We start from the raw sequence: 22,438 nt of genomic DNA on the forward strand, positions 1-22,438 counted from the left end.
GTATTTGTTTCTTATTAATGGCATATTACGTATCTAAACCATAAATCTCATTAAGCTATACATACAAGAGTTCGTTTCCTTCTGTTTTTTATATATACATATGTATAATAATTTTCATATCATCAAAATTTTTTCTATCAAACTTTACAGTTATTTTATCACATTACAGACTCCTCGTCTACGTGCCTAAGCAGCGAAGAAGAAGATTCCGAAGATGACGAAATCTAAGTTAAATCTATCCAAGTTAAAAAAGAAATCTTGAATATTAAAATTGAATATTTTAAGTTTTTTATGAATGTTTCTACCTTAATATCAAAACCTAATTCCATTATTCCATTCCAATTTTGTGCTCTGAGTTGTAATCTTAGTTCTTCTTCGTCATATTTTGCATAGTTCCGATAAGCTTTGGTGTTTATAAAATGTTTTTTCGTATTTCGATTTTGCTCTATAATTTGAATTATGGAGTGATCTGTGATTCTGGGTGCATCTAATAGATTTACCTGTAGTTCAAATACATTTGTTATCACCAGATCAATTAATGTACTTGATGTTAGAGTTACTCTAGTGGGATCTTTTACCAGTTGTTTCATCCCATTGAATTCAATGATTAAGTTTTAAAGTTTTTTGTATAGATTTCTGCATTTTTATTCATGTTTATATTGAAATCTCCTACTATAATATTAGGTTGTCTTTTTTTATGTTTTCTGAACACCATTTTTCGAAGTACGTTAAGAAATCCCTCAAACTCGAATTAGGTAAACGGTATACGATACCGTAGACCCCTTTTTTTAAGCTATTTTTTACTTTTATCGCCAAAATCCATGATGTTTTGATGTGACTAATGAAAAAGCTCATAAAAATATTAAAAGAATATTAGAAGTAAGTAAATATTTAACTCTTTAAGCCTTAGTAATATTCTACAAAATGATTAATCTGTGATTTTACCCAAAGATGTTTAGATTATGGAAGTTGAATTAATAAAAATTGGATTTGTTCGATTTAATTTTATTATTTTATTGATTACTGTTATTTTTTTTTATTTGAAATACAACCACTGAGAGCAGGCAGACCAACTCGTTTCACCTGTGGAGACACCATACTTCGAATAGGTACTAAAACTGACCATTTCTGTTATCGTTTTTTTCGCAACAATGCAATGACTTGCGCGCATCATAACTCTGAAATGCAACCACTGAGAGCCGCCAGACCAACTTGTTTCATCTGCGGAGAGGCCATACTTTGAATATATACTAAAACTGACAATTTCTCTGATCGTTTTTTTTTTTTCGAAACAATGTAGCCTAATCTTGTAAGCTTTATAACTCGAAGTTGCAACCACTTAGAGCAGGCAGACCAACTTGTTTCATATGCGGAGACGCCATACTTTGAATATGTACTAAAATTACCCATTCCTCTGATCGTTTTTTTTTCGAAACAATGAAGCCTCTTGTAAGCTCTATAACTCATAGTTGCAACCACTTAGAGCAGGCAGACCAACTTTTTTCATATGCGGAGACACCGTACTTTGAATATGTACTAAAACTACCCATTTCTGTGATCTTTTTTTTTTTAGCAACAATGTAGCCTAATCTTGTAAGCTCTATAACTCATAGTTGCAACCACTTAGAGCAGGCAGACCAACTTTTTTCATATGCGGAGACGCCATACTTTGAATATGTACTAAAACTACCCATTCCTCTGATCGTTTTTTTTTCGAAACAATGAAGCCTCTTGTAAGCTCTACAACTCATAGTTGCAACCACTTAGAGCAGGCAGACCAACTTTTTTCATATGCGGAGACGCCATACTTTGAATATGTACTAAAACTACCCATTCCTCTGATCGTTTTTTTTTTCGAAACAATAAAGCCTCTTGTAAGCTCTATAACTCATAGTTGCAACCACTTAGAGCAGGCAGACCAACGTTTTTCATATGCGGAGATGCCATACTTTGAATATGTACTAAAACTACCCATTCCTCTGATCGTTTTTTTTTCGAAACAATAAAGCCTCTTGTAAGCTCTATAACTCATAGTTGCAACCACTTAGAGCAGGCAGACCAACGTTTTTCATATGCGGAGATGCCATACTTTGAATATGTACTAAAACTACCCATTCCTCTGATCGTTTTTTTTTCGAAACAATAAAGCCTCTTGTAAGCTCTATAACTCATAGTTGCAACCACTTAGAGCAGGCAGACCAACGTTTTTCATATGCGGAGATGCCATACTTTGAATATGTACTAAAACTACCCATTCCTCTGATCGTTTTTTTTTCGAAACAATAAAGCCTCTTGTAAGCTCTATAACTCATAGTTGCAACCACTTAGAGCAGGCAGACCAACGTTTTTCATATGCGGAGATGCCATACTTTGAATATGTACTAAAACTACCCATTCCTCTGATCGTTATGAAAAAGACCGTGACCTCTTAGACTATACGAGTCCGGTTCTATACCACTCTGTCGATGGGTTATTTACAACGTAAATGTTTGATTCGCCTAACTAATAAACAAACAAATACACAAACTGTAAACAGCGAACATTGTAAACATTGGACAGGTCTTTGTAAACAGTGAGGTAATTAATGATACAGTTAACGTTGTTTAATGTCATTTTCTTTATACGATAAGTTTTATTTTTATACCCAACACACTACGTTGTGTGGGAATCTTTGTTGTAGAAATGAAACAGATATCGCTCATAGATGGAATGGGCTTTATTAAACATGTGGCACTGCTAACGCTTGCTCGCTGACATTCAAACATCATTATTTGAGGATGTTGTGTGGTGGATATTTTTAAGGAACTTAGAAGTAAGAAGCTACCACAAGGCCCAAGGCAAACGAGAATGCACGCCGATCTATGTGCAGTGTTTACATTATGTTACGTGTTTTTATAATTTTTGCCAAGGATTTGCGCCGATTTGTCAAGGCGCCAAGGTGTTGATAATACCCAACACCCCACAGTTCTATTCAGGAATACTATTAATTACCGTTATCGCCTACATATTCGTCCACTGGTTTTGACAAGGGGCGTCAAAATTTTACTCGCGCCAGTGAATTAATTACTTGACTTCTAAATGCAGATCTCGATTACTACTCACTGATTCTATATTATATTAGCACGGAGTCAAAGATAGTAAAACCATAGACATAAACAATTTTGAAAATAAGCAAAAATTCATAAATAATCCAAACCAAACAAAATATACCAAATAAATGTCCCTCCAGGGATGCAATCGAATCCGTGTTTCACACAAACAAGATAGAACGGATCAAATAAAAATGTGTTACGACGAAGGACGCGAAAATGTGATAATGCAAAATCCGGTTTGTATATCAAATCACAATTTTCTCGGGGTTTGAGAAATGTAAGCGAGAAAAACCAATAACACCTGGAAAATAATTTAAAATTCCGTCGGAACATGTGAAGCATGGCCCTCGGAGGAGAGATGCTGGGAAATAATGGTTTTATTGGGAGACTTTCTCTCCGGTTTGTCCCAATAAATGGGAACAGTTCAGGTGTGCGATTCGGGTGTTCACCGTCGAGCACCCAATCACTTTCCCGAGGTCAAATAATGCGATTTATAGCTGCGATTCGGTTTGTAAGGTCCCAGAGTTAAATAATAGCACTGCAGGTTATATTATGGTTTGAATTTAAAATATGTATATTTTTAAATTTGATTTGCTACAAATCCGAACCCTTTCTACACAACATGTTTTTCATTATCGTGGTGGTGAAAAAAAGAACATCGTTGCTTGAAATGAAAAATCGCCATGACCTGATCTGAAATAGCGGGGCTATTCCAACCTTACCGTTTTCTATCTTCCCCGTACCTATCCCTTCATTCTAACAACACACCGCATAATCCCGCTGCCTTCGAGCAGTAACAGCTATACGTTTGAGACAAGTAATTTGAGAGTGTCCCAAGAAAGAGTGGTTTAACATGTTAACCTCCCTGCCTAATATTGCTAGTTTTTAAAACATTATTAACATGGCAACATTGCATTTCGTTTAGATAATAATGGTTTGCTTCAACTTATCCGTAAAACAGTTCCAGAAGGGTTACGGGTTTTCCATATTCTGTATTGTCTTATCAATGTGGGATATTCCATTATGCCTTTCCGCAGAAGATAGTAAACTTTAACTGACTTTGCTATAAGTTAAAGATGAAACCTAAACGTAATCCAAGTTTTAAATATTTGCTTAAATTTTGTTAAATAGAAGTTGACAGAATGAGGATAATATCTACATTTACGTTTTTCCGTATTATCCTACCCAATGGACTTTGAGAAGAAATCACATCGGTTTTTCAAAGCATAATACATTCATTATTTGATTTAATAAGCTAAAATGTCGTATATGGCCAACATACATTATATAACTCCTCGACAATGCGAATACTTTCAACATTTTAAAAGGACCAAAGTTCGGATAATGTAATGTACATTTTACATATAACTTCTTGACAATGCGAATGCTTTTAATACATTTTAACAGGACCAAAGTTCGGATAATATTTTCGTATGATAATCATCTTTATCCTATCTTTTCTCTTTTTTTACAAATGTCTCAGGGTTAAAATATTTTTGGCAGTTTGCATTTATCAAAGCCCACTAATCTAAATCAAACCGCGTACGAGTGACGTCATACGTACCTCGATTTTGTCGTTTAGCAGCAAGGTCAAACCCACTCGGTCGGTATTAAATCAACAAATTTCAATTTAAATATTTAGCAGGATTTCCAAAAAAACGTGAATTATTTAGAAATAACGCAGTGGTGACCCGTGTGCGAATCTACGCAGATCCATTTTGCATAAAATGATCCGAATTCTAAGGCACGTGGCTGACCGACCCGTGAGGTGGTGACGTGGTCAGTCAAAACCTGCCAGCCAATCACAGAGCGTTTAAGACTTTTACGGTTCTAATCGTTTTTACATGACGATTTATTAATGCTGTATATAATTATATATTAACGTTTTATAAGCCATAATATTTTTAACTCATGTTCCCTCATATTAAATATATTAATATTGTATCTCTAAATAGTATAAAATAAAGTCGCTATCCGCGTCTGCCTATTTGTGCACTTAGTTCTTCTAAGCTACGCAACGGATTTTGATAGGGTTTTCACTATTATTTAGAGAATTTCTTCCGGAAGGTTTACATATATGATACATGCCTATTATATTTATAGAAAGTAGAGAAAGTCGATGTTTTATAATCAAGTCGTAAAAATATATTTTCGGGCCGTACATTGCTAATGCTGGCTAAACCTTATCAGGTCAACATAATGTACTACGGATTTGTTAACCTTAAAAAGCCCTACAGCAAAGTCCGCTTTGGTATACGTCTATCTCCTAAGGACAACCCCCAGCAACGCTGGCTACACTTTAGCTAGTATTAAATATGCTAATAAATGTTATTACTGTTAGTAATAAAGTAATATTAAGTAGATAAGACGTTATTTGGGCAAAACCAATAGTTCTTCGAACGATTCGTGTGCTTGGTGTAATTAAAAAACTATTACAGTTAGGTAAAATCCGTCCGCAAATTGAAACGTGCCCTTTGTCTATATCACTCGGACTCGTTTCCAAGAACAAATAACAAGTTAATATTACCGATAAAAGAATAAGGAAGTACAAACTAATATACTGACGCTCTGTTAAATGAAAACTGGAATCCTGAAAGTAAAATATGGGTAATAGTAGAAGATTAAACAAGAGTTGTTATCCTTCTTGTCGTGTAAGGTACTCCCGTACGCCCAGCATCTGAGGGGCTAACTTAACTGGATGCTGCAATATTGCAGATATAACGATACAGAGCAACAAGTTAGTGCTGAATATTGGAATGGTTGGATTGAAATATGGTACGGAGGACCGAAGGGAGTAGAATGTTGGAGATTTTCGTTATTGATGATCATCTGTCAGTGGACAGGGGTTTAACTAACATGTGCAGAAAATGTTCCGGTAAGATGAAAACAAGGAGAAGTATAAATATCTTCCTTTCCTTCTGCGCAACGTTGTACACGTGCGAACTATGGGCAAACTACAAAAAGAGTAGTATAGAAAGACTACGGGTCCAATACAACAACGCCTTCCCCAGATACTGCAGCGCTTCCCGTATGTTCACGGAGGGGCGAGTTCCCGGATATGCAGCCCTTATTAGATCCAGGGTGGCAGGAATGAGGGAAAGGATAAGAAGCTCTGGAAATATCCTCACTATGGAAGCCCGCCTCACTCCATCCTCCAGCATTGACGTACACTGGAGAAAAATACTAGCGCCTAATATAGTCACGGCTCCCTAAAGGCTTCAACTTTCTATTATTCTATTAATTTTATTTTCAATTTATTCTGTTTGTTTTTCTGTTCTATCTTTTTGTTTTTGATCATATATTTTTTGTATCTCTATATGGAATTTGTGGGACTGCACTAACCTCCCCACTTACCGGAATAAACACTTTTATTATTATATTATGGCAGGATGGTCACCAATATTCTTTAAAGATCATAGTAACTTGGATGATTGATTTATAAGCATGCAAGCGGTGTTTACATCATAAAATGCGCTTAAATACTCGTGATTGTTACATCTGACGAACATGATGAGAATAAGCGTTTCATTGTAAAATTTCCAAGACAACGATGATGCGTTAAATCAAATTGATAAATTTTAAATAATTGAAAAGGGGTACTAGTTTCGGCTGTCGGTGAGTGGATGCGTGATTTGAAACTGTATTCCTGCATAATGTGTAAAATTATGAGTTCAATGAACTTTTATGAACTAGTCATTTCAGACAAGTAGAAAAAAAATTAATTTATTAATTAATAATTCTTTATTTGAGATGTGTATTTATTTCGTTTAAATGTTTTGACAGATGCTTAGATGAATTAATAGAGTGAAGATACGTTACTGAGACAAGTTACTGCGCATGGTTTCAATGAACTGGGCCCAGAGGACATATCTTAGTGGCCTGTTCACCTACTATATTTTCATAAGCGGTGTTACATTTTTTGTTCGATTAGTATAAATATAAATGTACTCGCACAAAACTCCCCACGCAACAAAAGTCGCTTGTAAGTATCTCCGTTTACGAATGACCTAAGCATTAATAATGAAAAACAAAACTTACAAGAGAATATTTACTTACTTACAAGAAAACTTACAATATTGATGACGTATTATGGTACGTATACATTTGTGAACCGAACCGCGAACCGAACCACGAATTACGGGAAAGGAACAAAGCAACTGCAAGCGGCGTTTCGCGCCATATGCGGTTGCTTCGTTCCTTTCCCATAAGTTGAGGTTCAGTTCGGTTCGCGTATGTATACGTAGCATTAAATTCGCAGGTTTATATTCCTAAGTATAAGAGTCATCAAATTTTAAAGAGGTTCCGCCATTCAAAGATATATCGTTAAAAAATGTGAAAAATGAATAAATATCATTAATATTATTATGTTTCGTTTTACGACAACTCTCTCTCTCTCTCTCTTCTCTCGCATAAAAACGTGATAAAATCATTCTCTCTGGATAAAATGTTAATTTTTGATTGTAGCAATAACGCAGAATCGATCGGCAGTCATCAGTTTAATTCGGTACATCTGCATTAATTTAATTTCGCATTCGGCGAACAGGCCTCGTGACGGACAGTCGTCGCTGGTGATGAACAATAAGAATTGAATGATTAATTTCAATTTAATACATTTGTACACAGCGTGCGTCGTGCTGGCCAAAACCAGTGCAGCTGTGGAATGTTTTGTGGCGGAAGGAAAAAAAGAGATTGAAAATACCTGGCTATTCGAATTTGGTCGATTTTGTTTCTGTGAAAGTACAACTTCCAATTGGCGTTTGTTGTGAGGATGGAGCGAGAGGAAAAGGACGGTTGGGTAGTACCTGGCTATTTAGATCTGGTCACCAAACACGGATAATGCTATTCAAAGCATCAGGGCAGTACTGAGAGTTAGAAATCAAGACATTACTTAAAATGACTTTTACCCACTCCTTTAATTGGGAAGGCTATAGTCCCACTGGCTTCGGAAAGTTGGAAGTGTTGAGAACTCTTGAATGGTATTCATATAATATTAATTAGATTGATAATGTTAGTTGTAAGTTTCTATATATGTCATTAAGATAGTAGTTATAGGCCTTAGTCGTAAATCACTAGATGTAAGCCAGTAGTTCTAGTATTAATTATTTATTAAATATATTTGTACAGCGCCCTTGAGGTGATTTTTCACGAATTCGGCGCTATATAAATTAGCCAAATATTATTATAAAAAAGTCGGCAGTAGTACTCGTAAGTTTGATTCCCAAAGTAACGCTTCCGGGGGACGTTGAAGATCCAAGGAGGCGATAGGGGCCGCGGGGGCATACGGGGGGCGTTGGAAGGACAGAATAGGGCCGCAAGGGAAACAAGCGCTGATAAAGTGTTGTCCAATAAAATATACTTTTATTTTATCTTCTTTTATTACTTACATGTTAGTGATGAATCAGACATGAAATATTAACATATACTATTTTATTTATTTATTTATTGACACATAGATAGATATTTTTCTGCGGTGTCTTTGTTAGGTTAGGATGCGTATAAGCAGGAGAAATTCACCGCGAGCCGAGCCACGAATTGTCTCGTGGTAAATTTCGTAAAATCATGAACGTGTCGATACAGCCACGCAAAAACTTGTAATTTTAATATCAGTGGAATTTTGCAAATAATTAATATTTATTATAGATTTATGGTTCCATGATAAATCAACACACCTTTAAAAAGTGATATAAAGTCATTAAAAACGATGAAAAAAAATTAAACCTAACCTACTTAACCTACGTAAATAAAGTTTTTGTTTCATCACTTGCCATTAGTTTGTATAACATTTTAAAGATGTGATAAATTATCATTTGGATGATTTACCCGGTCGCCAGATTTATATATTTATCTCAAAAACAAACACACAAAAACTGAAAATGGACCTGATTTGCTTGAAAAATTTAACTGTGGCTAGTGATTAATCTAAGTGCATGGTGATTAAATCATTATGCGTAAACGACTGCACTTATAATATGACTAATACCAGGTACTTAAAGTTATAAATACATAAATATGATATTTTAGTCCATATATATTTTAAATGCCGGGAATTTCCAGGAATTTTAAAAGCCATCATTGTTTTCTTGACTGGGAATAATAACCGTTACCTTTGAACACCTACCTGGACATAAAACCAATACCTTAATCTGTTATTAGTCATTCGAGGACTATTATAATAAATTATGAATTGTGTTATTGATAATCAAAAATACTAATTTCAGTAGTAATTGTCTGTCCGTAACGCTGGTTCAATAAACTCTAAAAATTAAATTGCCTTTAGTCAGTTTCAAAATTAGAACTGATTGTGTGAATACATAACTACCTTTATAATACACAGAATAAATCACAAAACAATTACGCAGTGTAAACAAAATTTAAACAAATTACTATTTAACAACAAAAAAATGTTGCTTCTGCGTATCGGTTAGGTTAGGTAGGTATCTAAGCTTAGTCCGAAATTAATTCTAGGTAATACTTAAGACGGATTACATTTAACAAGTGATCAGAAAAACATTTAATTTTCTGTGATCATTTTTCATCTTTGATATGTAAATAACACACAATGCCCGGCCGGAGCCGGCTGAACTATGGCATCTCCATTTTGGGTATGTTGTGAGGTTGAAGAGAAGGCGAAGGAGACGTGGCAACTATTCAGAAGTGGTCACAAAACACGACTAAAGCAATTTCAACCAACGTTTAAATCCTGAACACAATGTGTCGAAACGGTTACATATGCGTTCTTATTTGAGAGAAAATATTATTTATGTCAAAATATTTTAACTGCAACAAGATTTGAACTCGGAAACACAAATGAGTATACCAGTAACCAGACAGCACAATACCCCTTTAAGAGGAAGCTACAAGCCAAAAATGTGTATATTCTTGTTATACCTTATATTGTAGGTAATAGGCATTAAAATCTCTGGACAAACGGAGTCTAGAAACGTTCGATTTCAAGCAAAAAACTAGTTTTTATTTATTTTGTAAATAATTTTATAAGAAATCAAAAAATTTAATCAAGTGAAACTGCCACAGATAATCTTAACTATACTCTAAACTTGTTTCCTATACGCGTTCATACATTTCTATCGAAAAAAAATAATTTTTTAGTAGTTCACATTCATATTTTTTATTGTGTAATTAATTTTTTTATTTGTATTCTACTCAAGCGAAATGATAGGAAAAACTTCAATTTATCTAAAACATATTTTTTGGTATTACTAATGTACACCAATTCGTTATAAAGATTAATCAAAATAGTGATTTAGCATTAAGCTTCGCCTTAAAAAGTTATATAAAGTCATGAAAAGCGATGAAAGAAAAACTAGGTTACGTAGGGTTAGGTTTATAGGTTAATTTGTTTCATCTCATTTAATGCCCATATCACTTTTTAAATGTGTATTCAATTGTCACTGTGTTGAGTTATCGCGGGAAGTGGTGTAAGAAAATTGTTTATATATTATTTAATGTTTGTGTAAGTATTATGTTTACATACAAACATTAATTATGTAAGGCAAAAAAAGAAAAAAATAACAATGTGCAACGGTTCGCATCACGGATATGTATCTCTAACGTCAAACACAGATGTCTCTATTTACGTATAAATCAGTAAACAACATTTTACCATTCTGTTATTACCACAGGTTTATTCCATTTACCATAGCCAATAATGTCGCGTATTTGCTAAAATAATAAAATTGAAGTACACAATATTTGAATGTCAAGTTAGCCATGCCAATTATTTAAATGCAGTGGAGAATATTAGGTAATTACTCAGTACTTCGCCGTACGCGTAGATTATCGAAATAACACTTCGTTTCAACATAATTACAATAAGAAAAATATTTCAACTTATAAAATTAAAATTAAACTGGAAAAATAATGAATCGTTCGATAAACCCACCGGATGTGGTCAAAGCGCACGTGCATGTTGCAAAAATCTGAAATCTGGACAAGCAAAATAATAACACTGCACAAAAAGGAAGATATAAACAAACGATACTGATTTATTTTATGGTTTGAAAACACACCTTTTCACGCGGTGCCGGCGCGCTGTGCGGTATCCTTTGCAATGAACAAACCAGACATGACAGCTTGGAGTGTTTGTAGTGTATGCGGAAAAAACTTATTTCACGCGAAACACAAAAAGAAACCGTTATATTATATTATTTATGTCGTTTAAACCACGAAATAACTCACAATCAACACACACTTGCGCTTTAAAAGCGACGAAGCACTCCACTATTAGCGATCAACTACATACTTCACTATGCAACAAATTGACACAAGATAACCTCACATTCTTGAATCAAACACCATTTTGTGTAGGGTTTTCGTCACAGATAAGAAACAATATTATTATTTAACAAGATATTATTATAGAATCACAACACAGGCAGAATAGGTTACATAAAAACCATCTGAACAGTTGAATTGCGCGTTGAACAAGCGACAAAATCAACACATTTCGAAAAATGAATCACTTGTCTAAAATAGTAAACAAATTGGTAAAAGTTCCCGCCGAAATGTGCGACGTCTTCGTGCGGTGAGAAGCGGTCCCGAACTGAAACTCGCTGAAAGATAATATTCCATGAATCAAGGAAAAAGGAGTCAGCTGTTGGGGCCGATGACGCTCGCCATTGGTTCGCTATCTCGGGTCTACATGACGTCACCAGCTTTTAAATAAATAATAATATTGAAGGTACGTACATTATCGAACATTGCTGTGGTTTTTTTTTCCGAATGCGTTCGGGGTCTTCCGGAATATGCGAGGCAGACAAGCAGTAGGTAGATATTTATTATTATTGAGATAGGTGGGTAAAGCAGGTAGGTACCTACAGCATTATTTTATTACGTATTATTATGATTTATTATTTCGACGACACAAGGCAGAATGTGGGTAGGTAATAAACTTTTGATTTAAAAATAATGATAATTAAATAAAAAATTATGTAGCACCGTTTTAAAGAAAACCACCTCAAGGCTGCGCTATACGATAATTAGTAATACTGAAAAAAATCAAACCAAACATATCAAGCAATCAAATATACTATTTTTGTTGTGGCTTTATCGGCGACGTAACTCAGGTTCAATAAACTTGTTTTTTGTTTTTAAATTGTGTCATTTTCAAAATTGGAATTGATATGTCAATAATTCACACAAGCGATATCTTACTAATCAACTTACTTCTATTAATCAACTTTGTTTTGTTGATTAAAACGGTCGTTGTTTCCAATCCTACTGATCAACTGTTGAGCCGACATTTTGGCTCAACACTGCTCAAACGCTATTTCCAACGGTAAGGTGATGACTGGTGACGACTGACGACTGAGCGATTAATCAATTTAATTAAGCCAAACTACTGGATTAAGCTTACCTCAGTAAATGACTAGTTATAAAAAGTTCATCAATCCATCGTTGGTTAAGAATAGAATGATACTAGAGTAATTAACGTGCGGTCAAATGATTGCGTTGTATACATTTTATTGGAGACTGTGTTTAGGATTATTCACCTATTCATATTCTACCCAAAAGCGATGTTTATTTTGCATTTTTAATAAGTTGTAACATTTTTAATCGGTAAAACATATCAAATTCGTAAAATATTCATTACTAGCTGATACCCGGCGTTGCTAGGGGTTATCCTTAGGACGTATACCACTGGCTGACTTTTCTGTAGAACTTTATAAGATTTACAGTTCCATAGTACTTAATTTTGATGTATCTCATGGGGTTTAGCCAGCGTTAGCAATGTAGTGCCCGGGAATATATTTTTACGACTTAATTATAAAACATCGATTTTTCTCTACTTTCTATAAATATAATATGCATGTATCATACATGTAAATCTTTCGGAAGAAATTCTCTAAATGATAGTGAAAACCCTATCAAAATCCATTGCGTAGTTTAGAAGAACTAAGCGCACAAACGGACAGACGCAGATAGCGACTTTATTTTATACTATTTAGAGATGCCATTCAAGACGTCAGTGTTCAGTAGTTTAGCTTCATGGTTACTGTTTACCACTGTAGTAGATCTGACAATCTAACAAGGAACTATAGTCCATCAAAACAAATTTCAATATTGACCATTAGTCATTAGTACTCATTAGGCATTGTCATTAGCAACATAACAATAAGTTAGGTTTTACAATAAACAATTTTAGTTAAAATTAATAACAACTTTTTTAGACGATGTAGGTATTATGTTCTCTTCTAGCACTCTTACAAATAGGTATGCAGAGTGTTAGTTGTACACACACACACTTTCTGCACTTTCTGTCCTGACGATGGAAACTAAAATGCTACGTGAATTTTTTCTCAAAAAGGAATAGGAAGTTCAACAACTGACATACCAAAAATCAAGCTACATGTCGACTTATTTACTTTATTTAATTTCGGATGTTTTGTTTGTCTGTGAATGCATCCATTTAACATTTTATCACGGGGATTCCACATTCTGTGTTATACCTGGCCCCGTGCGTGTGTGTGTGAGTGTGTGTATGTTTGTATGTTGGTGTGTGCTAGAGCGGTAGGTTCTAGGTTAAGCCAGCGATATGGTTGTGTTGTGTTTTGAAGTACATATACCTAATATTGTAGTTAGTAGCTACAAAAGATAACGGCATTAAGACGTGACGATATAACATTATTGTTAAACTTGTTACTGGTCATTGTACGGCTCGCAGTGTGCAATAGTGTAGCTGTGGTACTGTGTAAGGTACTGTAGACATTCAGTGTTCTCGGAACCTTATGATCTTTTGTCTCATCTCTTAGCGGTGCTGAAATGCCCAACAAATAATAATTTATTATTTTACAACGGCAGAGATGGGCACACTTTTGCAAATTACAACTCTCAACCCACAAAACTAACTAAATATCACAAAATATTTTTATTTCAAGAATTTTAGGAATTATATGATTTGTTCAAATAAATGTCAACATCTCAATGATTATTCTTTTTTCAAACTTTCTTCTGGCAGGTAGGTACCATAATATTTGTAAAAAATGCGAATAAGAAAGTCCAAATATACACGACGATTGAAACATTTGAAAAACGAATCTTAGCAAATTTACAGACAACCTAAATATAACAGGGTAAATTTAAAACAGAACTTCGCCACGCTCAGCCAATGATTGCCGCACAGTGATTATGAAGTCGCAGCATGCATATATATTATTCTTCTGTTGAATCAAATCTTGACATGTCTAAATTGTTTGGTTAATGCCGTTTCTTTCTCGGGTATCATTGTCTTCCTTAAATTCACTTGCACATCGTATCATCCTTCGCAATGCAATACGGCGTAAGCGACATGAAACGAATGAGAAATAAAAACACGACACTATTACGTGGTTTTGTCCTCGGAAATCACATACGCGGTTTTACATACGTATTGTTCAGCAAATGAACGTTCTATGGCTGAACATACACGGAGAAAATGATAAATGATAACTGATCGAGTGGCATTACAAATCATTGAAAAATTGTTACATATATGCGGTATTGCCTTGGCAGATATAATATTTCAGAGGAACCAATTCCTTGCAGGAGATTCGCTGTTAAGGCGAAGCTTAACGCCAAATCACTATTTTGATTAATCTTTATAACGAATTGGTGTACATTATGAATACCAAAAAATATGCTTTAGATAAATTGAAGGTTTTTCTATCGCTTCGCTTGAGTCAAATACAAATAAAAAAATAAATTACTCAATTGAAAATATAAACGTAACTACTAAAAAAAATATTTTTTCAATAGAAATATGTGAACGCATAAAGGAAACAACTTTTAAAAAATACATTATTATAGCTAAGATTATCTGTGACACTTTCACTTGATTAACTTTTTTGCTTTCTTATAAAATTATTTACAAAATAAATAAAAACCAGTTTTTTGCTTGAAATCGAACGTTTCTAGACTCCGTTTGTCAAGCGATTTTAATGCCTATTACCTATGATTTAAGGTATACCAAGAATATACACATTTTTGGTTTGTAGCTTCCTCTTAACCCTCGCCGCCCATGATTTTTTTTTGAGTAAACGGTTAATTTTCTTTAGAATCAAGTTCCACAGATATCTGAAAACTTTAAAGGTGTAAACACAAAACATTAAATTTAGCTGGTAAAACGGTACGCGTACCAATGTTTGACTTCCTCTGGTTTACAGCACAAAACATTCAACCATAGAAATAATAAACAATGGCCGAGTGGGGTGTTGTTTACAACCATTTTACAACAATGTGTTCAGCGAACAAAATATGAACATTAACCCAAGTACGTACGAAAATATTAGTTTATTTGTTACTTGAGGGACAAAGCAGGCAATATAATATTAGATATACTGTAATAGTAGTTAGCATCAAGCCATTTGCTTTTCGATTATTCCGACAAGGTTATGTCGGATTCCTTGTTTGCTAATCGGCATCAGTGCAGTAAAAACAGCCAAGAGATAAGCAACTAAGCAGAGAAAACAACTACAAACATTCAGATAGGAATAGAAAAATCATTTAGTTTAGTATCTACAATTATAACTGTTCAAAATAGAACTGTTTTGTGGGCGTGTCTGTTGTTACCTGCCCGAAGTAAGGTCAATTTGGTGAAACAGATAAAACTTTTTCAAAAATTGAAATTCCTCGTTGAACATAGAAATATTTTCAATTACTACCTAAGCGTATATAAGGGGGGTTTAACCCTCCCCCCATCGGCCTATAATATTTCGTAGGAAAAAACGAATAGTACTCGTGGTTTATATTCCCGGAAAATACAACAATATTATTTGCACAATCTCTTTTACCAAGGCGATTTTTTTAAGGCGATGCACTACGTAGTAATGCAAAATCATGTGTTTTTGGTTTGAAAATTTGGTCGCCTATAAATGTTTCAGATGCTTTAAATAAATACCGCGAGTATAATACATCTTGGCCTTTGAAATAATCGAGTATTTTTTACATAAGTCTTTTTATAAGCCAAGAAAAAAATAATTTATATGGCCTATGAAAACTGCTTTAAAGTGCAAATTTTCCTACTTATGAACCGATTTTCGGTTATGATTTTATTGTATAATGTGGCAAATTAAGTTATTTATAAAATGATCGAAAAAAAAGTAAATATTTATGCCTGAACATCCACAAAATAAAATAAAAGGCACTTTTTGCCCATGTGTTTTTCTTGCATAAATAAAAAACAGACGGATGGTGTTAAGCGGGAATTTAAACCTTATCGCCATCTAAGTAAGGGGTGTTATTGATAGCGGCCCGATTTAAAATATTACACGACGTAGTACTGGCAGAACTTAATAACAACATTATTAAATTTGATTTACATAAAATTTAAAAAATTAAGTTTCATTTAAATCGGTAAACATTGTGCTCATACGAACTAACTATCTTCTGTGAAAGTTTTCAAAAATTAAAAATACAAAAAATGATTCTAAAAATATTTACAAGTTCATTTTGAGTTATGGCAGTGTTTAGTAGCGAGAGTGCCATTTCAACCTTCATTTGTTTTGATACAAATAAAAGTATGTATTGCCGTTTCGCAGACACATTAATAACTTTATAACCACCTACTACCTTTTGTTGCTAAGGAGATCCGATCGCACGACTGGAATATCAAATAAACATTTCAATGAAGAGGCGTTTTGATGACCAAGTTGACCGGCCTTGAAGATGACAAGACTATTTCATTTATCTGTAAATTTGTTTGTACTTTCCGTTTCAGATTTCTAAAATCGGCTGCTTCCACTTTATCACTTTATTCCATAAATCCGTCATTCTATCCAAAGATTTCTTTTTTTCATTTTTTTATACCGTAATTGTTACATTATCTAACGATTCCGTTCATTCAATTTTGCTATTGACTTGCCTACCTGTATCTAAATTTCGCCAATAAACAATTAGATAATGTTAATAAAGTGTTAATCTCAAGTGACCTACCAGGTAAGTATTGTACTGTATATTTTCTCCATAAATAGTTAATTAATAACATAGATCACTGTAGAATGTATTATAAGTTTGTACAGCGCCCTTGAGGTGTTTTTGCACAAAAACGGCGCTATACAAGTCATCCAAGTATTATTATTATTATTATTACCAATGGACAATGGACAATATCAGCGGGAACATAACAAGTCAATCGGTTTAATTGTTGGCAGATGAATCATCTAAATGCGTTTAAGGTTGATTTTATTCATTAATTTCATTCATTTAACATATATCCAGCTAACAATAAAAACACCCTAATATTATAATGGAACTTCCTTCTTCTTCTGGCTTTAGTAAGATTAGATTGTTAATATTAATTTTAGTTGTAAGTTGCTAAATATGTAAATACTCGTATATATGTCGTTAAGATAGTAGTTATAGGCCTTAGTCGTAAGTCACTAGATATAAGTCTTAGAGATAAGTCAGTAGTTCTAGTATTAACTATTTAAGACAAAAATTGTATCAGTCTGAAGATGGCCCTAACAGGCTGAAACCGGTCACGGTCAAATAAAAACAAGTGGAAAAAGGTTTAAAATTGGGTTCTTTATATATATTTATAATGGAATCCCACCACGAAATAACAGTTTCAAATATTAAAATATTATTAACTATTTAAGAAATATGTTTGTACAGCGCCCTTGAGGTGATTTCTTACGAAAACGGCGCTATATAAATTAGCCAAATATTATTATTATTATCTACATGAGCTACTTTATCCGTGCTGGGTATTTTGAAGATGTTCTGATAGTTAAAAATACTAATTTCGGCTGTGCCTCTGTCTGTAACTCCGGCAAAATGATCTCTAAAACTTTTGCTTGAGCTTAATTTTCAAAATTGAAAATGTTTGTTTAATGATTCCAGACAAGCGCTACCCTACCTATTACATAACATTATTTTCTTTTTAACCCCTCCAGAGTTTGGGGGTCATATATGACCGGGCGTCCACATGTCATAAGAGTATTTTTATCTTTTTTTCTATCATGCCAAAATGCATCATTTTTTTGACGTAAGAAAGATAAATAATAAATCTTTCCAGTTGGCTTTAAATATTTATACTGAAATACATTAATAAAATCCTAAAAATAGCCAAACGAATAATTCATTTTTCACGCCGCTATCGTAACAATCGGTTTAATTTTAAAATTATTTTTTTATTATATGAACGAGATAAAAGTGAAGGTACACTTTTCTTACGAATTCCCCAAACAAAACGATTGTGTTTTCGAAATATCGAGATTTCTTAACTTTTCTATGATTGGAGTCAAAAATTAAGTAAAAATGGTTTTAGACAACATTTTTCACTTTTGATATTAAAATTGTATTGTTTACAAATAGTAATGTTTATGTTTATGTTTATGTTTATGCATAACACCGGAAAGATTATTTTATCTAGTATCTAAAACAGTATTTGTTTTTATGGAAAATTAAAATATAAGATGTACATAGCGCATTTGAAATACACAGAAAACATTGCAAACTGTACAAATGTGATGAAAGTACTGAAGGGTTAACTTATTTTAAAGGTTATACACATCAATGATATACCTATTACATTAAAGGGTATATATCCTTCTAAGTGAGTATAAAATAAAAATTTTGTTCCTGAATTCAGACTTTTAAAAAGTAAACGTATATAAGATGTATAAATAAAAATCGGATGTGTTTATCCGAGACAATATCTAGGTTACAACCCAATTTCATTAGAAACTTTGTTTCCATTAAAAAGATGCTAAAAATATGGGTAAAAATTAGTTGCAATATCATATTGTTAATTCTGAATTTAAGATATGATATCAACAAATATGAGGCTTAAGGCGAAGCTTAATGCTAAATCACTATTTTGATTAATCTTTATAACTAATTGGTGTACATTATGAATACCAAAAAATATGTTTTATATAAATTTAAGGTTTTCCTATCGTTTCCCTTAAGTAGAATACAAATAAAAAAGAAATTAATTAGTAATAAATATAAATGTTAACTACTATTTTTTTTCAATAGAAATGTATGAACGCGTAAAGGAAACAACTTTTAAAAAATACAGTACTATAGCTAAGATTATCCGTGACAGTTTCCCCTGATTAACTTTTTAGCTCTGTTATAAAATTATTTACAAAAAAAATAAAAACCAGTTTTGCGCTTGAAATCGAACGATTGTAGACTCCGTTTGAAGTGAAACTGTCACAGATAATCTTAGCTATAATACTGTATTTTTTAAAAGTTGTTTTCTTTACACATTCATTTATTTCTATTGAATAAATATTTTTTTTCGTAGTTTACATTTACATTTTTTTTTGAGTAATTTATTTTTTAATTTGTATTCTACTCAAGCGAAGCGATAGGAAAACCTTCAATTTATCTAAAGCATATTTTTTGGTATTCATAATGTACACCAATTCGATATAAAGATTAATCAAAATAGTTATTTAGAATTAAGCTTCGCCTTAATATCAGTATTTATATGACCCATTTGACCTTAGAAATACCTACACGGCAAACGTTATTTCCGTCTCATCATGTAAAACTTTGCAAATGTTTGTTTTCCATCTTTTTACATTCAATATGTATTTTATTATTATTACTGTCGGAATGCACTAACCGCGTTTTACGCTGTACTACATCATAAAAAGGCTATCAGTTCTCATAAAAGATTACAAACTAACTAAAAATAGGGCACTGAACTTAGGGACAAACGAGGAATTCTGTTAGCTTTTGCAGTAGATAGGTTATTAATAATAATAATAATAATTTATTTTTTTAAAGAAAGACAAACATTCACGGGTTACGGATAACCTGACAATATTTGAAAAACTCCTACTACCACCACACTAAGGGGAAAATGTTGCTTGTGTTGTGATGGAGGACTTGGCCAGTCGAGGAATTGAACACCGTACGCCTGGGTGGGACCCAAACGCGATGTCAACCCAGCCATCGACATATATAAAATATTATTTAATACACATATGATAAATATGTGTATTAAATAATTAGCTGTTTCCCGCCACGCGTTGCTGTGGCTCAGTATGTCTGTGCAGATATAGAAACAATAACGCATGTTGCTTTTACGTCCTTTTACTTTTAAGCATGTTTGTCCAACAGGTTGTACTGTTTTTTTAAAAATAGCATGTTTTTACGTGTAACAGGTGACATCTATACAGGGTGTATCGGCACTAACCCGACAAACTTTAACCAGCTATTCCTTAGCACATTTGGAGTAAAAAATGTTATGTGCACTTTGCTGTCCGGTAGCATTTTTTTTTCAATTAATCAACAAAAAAAATTAAAATTTCCACACTACATCACTGTCATTAGCATTGCGTTTCGTGTTCAACAGCTGTTATAAGCAAGTATGTCAAAAAGCGTCTTCGCTCTTTCGCACACACTAAATAATAATAGTTAAAAATGAGACGAATGGTACCGTGACATTTCGTTGTGATTGTAAAAGAGCGCCAATATAGGTACACACGTGCATTATTCAACGGAATTCGAATAAAATATTTGCCAGATGGGTTTTCAAACTTTGACAAAGGATAAAACAGTGGTGACATGTGGTGAAAATATGAATGATAAATTTTTTGTTAAAAAAAAACGTTACCGGACAGCAAAGCGCACATAAGATTTTTTACTCCAAATATGCTAAGGAATAGCTGGTTAAAGTTTGTCGGGTACGTGCCGATACACCCTGTATAATGGTGACCGGATAAATCATCACAATGATAATTCATCACATCTTTAAAAAGTTGTATAAAGTCATGGAAAGTGATGAAACAAAAACTTTATAACTGGGTTAAGTAGGTTAGGTTAGGTTAAAAAAAAAATTCATCGTTTCTAATGACTTTATATCAGTTTTTAAAAGTGTGTTGAATTGTCACTGTGTTGAGTTATCATGGAACCCTATATAATATAGGTATATAAAAACACAAGCGTATTCTAATGCAACATTATGTAAAAATTTCAAAGCAATCGTTGTTGAACTTCAAGATTCAAGACTTTGAACAAATGAACATTAATATTTTTTATTTATACAGATAGATCAATATTAAATTTGTATTCATATTTCACTCACTATCACGAATAAACAAACATATCTCCCATATGAAAGAAAATATATTTATCTCCACTTTAAAAGAAAGAAGAATATGTTCTGATCTCTTTTTTCTTTATAAAATTGTTAATAACATGTTTGACTCCCCTGAACTCCTTAGGCTGATTGACTTTCATGTGCCTAGTAGAACGGTTCGTCAGAAGGTACCTTACCATTGTAACATTGCAGGTACGAAAGCAGAATTAAATTCAGTAATGAACCGACTGCACAGTGCAGGGAATAAATATAACATGAACACCAACGGTACTGAATGTCTGTCAGCCTATAAAAACATTGTTATTAAATCTGTATGTCTATCTTGAGCTTTGTAATGTTTATAATTTTCAATGTATCTAAAGTTATAGAAATGTGCATCCTATAGTTTACTCTGTTTGTTGTTTTTAACTTAATATTTTTATACTCGGTACATTTTTAATTGTTTTATCTCTTCTACTCTCTGATTATATCAAATGTATTATAATTGTATCATATGTAAAAGCCCTAATTGGGCGTGTACAAACAAATAAATAAATAAATAAATATAGTTCAGAATTGCCTTTTTTTAAATAAGAATGACAAACATTCTCAATTTACAAATAACCAGACAATATTGAGAAACTAGACGGAGAAAAGCGAGTATTGCTAATTTATCAAAAATCTCTTCAAATCATTGGTAATCCGGTTAAACACGGGATTGCAGGCCATTTCCTGATAAACTTTTAGTAAATCCCTAATATATCGGAACATGTTTTCAAGCAACTGCATTTGCCTTGATAAAGAATTTATATAAACACGTGTGATAATACATTTGTGTTTTACTAAAAGTTTATTAGGAACCTATCTATTCATTCGTTAAGTGCCTGCAATCCCGTTTTTACCCCGATTACGTATAATTTGAAGAGGTTCCTAATAAATTAGCAATATTCAATATTTCATTTTTCTTCGTTTACAATCATTATAAGCAGAAAATTTTGCTTATGCAGAGTAATTGAACCCACGAAGCCTGTGTGGAAAACTGAAAATATTAACATGTAAAATCACAGTTCTGTATAAATTCACATTATAGATTGGCAACCTCAAAAAGACACTGGGGCCCAGTTCTGTATAAATTCACATTATAGATTGGCAACCTCAAAAAGACTCTGGGGCACAGTTCTGTATAAATTCACATTATAGATTGGCAACCTCAAAAAGACACTGGGGCCCAGTTCTGTATAAATTCACGCGTGACAAAGACACGTGTGATCAAATGGCCATTCAGAAATTCAAATGGTCTTCCAGAGGTGTT

The 22,438-nt window shown here is 33.2% G+C and overlaps 1 protein-coding gene across 3 annotated transcripts in view; it reads right to left on the bottom strand.

Moving 5' to 3' along the window:
• The window catches only part of LOC149413784 (uncharacterized), a 361,784-nt gene that overhangs the window by 117,667 nt on the left and 221,679 nt on the right, over positions 1-22,438 (bottom strand). The window contains exon 1 of one of the 3 annotated variants that reach the window (XM_089644669.1): positions 11,120-11,639. The exons of the other annotated variants lie outside the window; for them this stretch is intronic. The gene's annotated coding sequence lies outside the window, so the exon portion shown is untranslated. Of the gene's footprint in view, positions 1-11,119; positions 11,640-22,438 lie in introns of those variants that run through there. 3 annotated transcript variants of the gene reach the window in all.

The sequence above is a fragment of the Hesperophylax consimilis genome, chromosome 21, assembly GCF_061612785.1.
Source record: "Hesperophylax consimilis isolate HC1 chromosome 21, BYU_Hcon_1.0, whole genome shotgun sequence".
Taxonomy (NCBI): Eukaryota; Metazoa; Arthropoda; class Insecta; order Trichoptera; family Limnephilidae; genus Hesperophylax; species Hesperophylax consimilis.